This window comes from Suricata suricatta, chromosome 17 (assembly GCF_006229205.1).
Source record: "Suricata suricatta isolate VVHF042 chromosome 17, meerkat_22Aug2017_6uvM2_HiC, whole genome shotgun sequence".
NCBI lineage: Eukaryota > Metazoa > Chordata > Mammalia > Carnivora > Herpestidae > Suricata > Suricata suricatta.
The window spans coordinates 52,338,595-52,341,809 of record NC_043716.1 but is presented as its reverse complement, the minus strand read 5'-3'; the positions used below and the strand labels follow the sequence as shown (position 1 = coordinate 52,341,809).

The 3,215-nt window shown below is 55.1% G+C and overlaps 1 long non-coding RNA gene across 1 annotated transcript in view; it reads right to left on the bottom strand.

The window, feature by feature from the left end:
- The window catches only part of LOC115281471, a 14,424-nt gene extending 11,799 nt beyond the window's left edge, over positions 1–2,625 (bottom strand). Inside the window, exon 1 of the long non-coding RNA XR_003904327.1 lies at positions 2,506–2,625. This is a non-coding gene — a long non-coding RNA (uncharacterized LOC115281471). The remainder of the gene's footprint in view (positions 1–2,505) is intronic.
- Between the last annotated feature and the right edge of the window lie 590 nt (positions 2,626–3,215).

Sequence of the window (3,215 nt, the reverse complement as noted above, 5' to 3'; positions counted from 1 at the left end):
AGCCACTCGAGGGCCACAAGGAGAGGAGGTACCAGGAGGATCCACACAGGAGGATTCTGTGCTGCTGCTACATTGAAGGCCAAGGTCCCCGACCTGTGCAGGGCAGTGAGGGAGCCAGAGTTTATTCCTGACGTCAGGACGAGGGGAGTCCTCACCGAACAAGGATCCCCATCTGTCTTGGAAGTGTAATCACTGCCCATTCCCTGATCGGAGCTCAGAGGCTGTGGGGGTGGCCATGACGGGGGTCTGTGGTTCTTCTGCCCGGGCTGACTTGTCCCCCACATGACTCCCCACACCACAGTCACAGCAGGACCCAAGCAGGGTTACTCCACAAAGGTCAAGAACACAAAGTGAAGGTTGTGAAGCAGGGCCCTGAGCAGGGAACATGGTGACAGGCGTGAGCTCCCACTTCAGGGGCCGCCCCAGGCCCCTCCTGTCCACCCTCACTCTGGTGCCCAGACCTGGAGGACAAGCAAGCCCTGGTCTCTGCCGGAAAGTCCCTCTGTGAGCACAACCATGCTGCCCAAGGGGACGCACTCAGCGGACGCCCAGCAGCCTTAGCCTGGGCTCCAGCACCTCTGCGCCCTGATCTCATCCTGCTTTGGGGGCTGCCTCCCACATATCCCACCTTCCTCACCAGCAGGCCAGCCAGGATCAAAGGTTTGCCTTGGCCTGTCTTTTTGATTCTACTTCTGGTGCACCTTATGTAACTTCTACCCTCTTTCATCTCAGATCTCATATTACCTCTTTGAGGCAGAGGAGGATACCCCACCCTCCTAGGCTGGCTGAATACCTCTGGCTTCCCCTGGGAGGGGTCTCTCCCTGCTCTGAACCCCACCTGGTAGTGCATAGGAGATGCACTACCTCCTACATGGACAGTGGAACACATGGTCCAGTTGATCACTGGGCCCTAGCTCACATATGTTCCCCTGGGAGTCCCCATCATGTCCAGAATCTGACTCCCTCAACCTCTGCCTCCTGCCCTCTCCCACAAGCAGAGCCAGGACCCCCCTACAGGCTGGCCTTGCTTCCTCCTTCTGCCTGCCTTGAGCAAGATGTGTCACGGCCATTTCACAGGGGATTTTCTCTCTCAAGAAGACATGCTGCTTTGTATTCCTGAATTATTCTTGAACACACTGAGCTTTGTTCCTGTGCCCCGCTTCCAGTGGAGCTGCCCCCCTCCCATCTCTCCACCCGCAGGCTTCCTTCTGTGCCCATCAGTCCCCTCAAAGTCCCGCATCCTCCCCTCCGACACCACAGAACAATTGGTCTTTAAATAATCACGAGCAGGACAGAGGCCGATGGTGAAGCATGACCCAAGTGCCTGGCCTCATTAGAACACATGTCCGAACACATTGTCCACCATGGCCAAGCTGAAAGGAATAGGGTTCTTGAGAATGGAAGGAAGAGGAACCGGACTGGAGGGGGGGCGGCGAAGGGGGCTTCCTGGAGAAAATGCACCTTCACCCTGAACTCCGATGGGGTGAAACTGGGGCAGGTCGTGTTTACCCTTTTAGGAAAGAGTTAATAGATTGTTCTTTGAATGCCTGTTGAGGGGGTGTGCTTCAGGTTGACGGGCCAGCCTCGCTACCATGATGGGATGTGAGAAAGCAGGAATGCCAGCTTCCAACTCCTTCCCAGCATTTCCCGGGAACTTGGGAGAGGAAGGCTGGATCCGTGGCCCAGGATCTGCCTTTGACTGTCTGTGGGCAGAATGACTCCCCCCTCAAAGATGTCTTAATCCCCAGATCTTTGAATGAGTTAGGTTCCTTGGTGCAAGAGAATTAGTGGTGCAAATGGATTTAAGATTGCCAACAGGCTGACCCTGAGATGGGGAGGTGATCTGGGATATCTGAGTGGTCCCTATGGAAACAGCAGCCTCTTAATAAATGATGGACATGGGAGAGCCAGTGTCAGAATAATGTGGTGAGAAGGACTCGGCCACCCCAGCTGGCAGATGGAAGAGACCACGAGCCAGGGGTGTAGTGGCTCCCAGAGTCTGGAAAAGACAAGGAAGGGCTTCTTAGAGCCTCCAGGAGGAACCAGCCCTGCCAGCCCCTTGAGTTTAGCCCAGTGAGACTCACTCCAGACCTTGACCTCCAGAACCTGAAGATCATAACACCGTTTTGTCTTCAGCCCCCCGGGGGGTGGTGATTTACTCCAGCAGCCACAGGGAGCTAATCCAGAGCTCTTCCCTTGCAGCAGCTTGAGGCTGAAAGCACCTGCACCTGTTTCGGCTTCTTGGGGGTCAGGAGACAGGTCTGAAGGAGACCAGGGGCTTCTCCCCTGCAGCCCAGCTGAACAACTTTACTTAGGTTTCTCGTGGGGAGGGGGGGCTCTTTAAGGACTCAGAGGTATAAAGAGGGGGGCCCAGTGCAGACTTTGCTGTTTCTCCCCTGCACAGGAAACATCCGAGTGGCCAATGGGGTTCCCTGTCAGAGTGCCCCGAGGGGAGCTGTCCCGGGGCAGCAGTGGGAAAGGTCTGTGGGGTTCAGCTCTACTCACCTGGTTAGCGGGTTAGTCAAAAACATGGGCTGGCTGCTGCTGCCCTGGGTAGATGGAAGCAAGGAAGCTTGACTGGTTGGTGTTGTTGTTGCTACAGGCTTGGGAGAGTCTGTTTGATTGAGTGCTAAACACATGGAACAGAGCAAGGTCCTGAGTGTCTAGGTGGCTCCCATGGTCTTCTCCACACGCCACCCTCCAGGATGCAGAACTTTCTGTCTGAGTGCCACTTTCAGGCACATTGGTCTTCTCTTGGATCTTTTAGGTTTCTTATCCCAAACACACAAACACCAGTTTACCACCATGTGAGATACTGGGGTTGCTGGTTGTGTGGAATTCCCATTCAGTTGAATCTCAGTGTCCTGTTGGACACAGTTGGCATGTCAGACCATGTCCCTAGTCCCTGGAGACTTCAATCAGCCAGGCCAGCTCTGTTCTGAGTCTCAGCCTGGCCTGAAGCAGCCTCATACCTCGTACTTGCCTGAAGCGATGTGACCCAGGAGCTGGCAGGCCCTGGGTTCCCTGTCCTGGAGCCGCCTAGGGCCTGCAGCCTCTGGTTCCCCCTGAGGTCCTTCCTGTCTCCCTCGGGCTTTCCTAATTCTCCAGGGAAGGTTATCTGGGTTAATGATCTGGATATCAGTTCTGGCACCTCCTCCTCTCGTATTCCATTCTTGCACACATTCATCACCTTTGTTGTCCTTTTCAGTTAATTT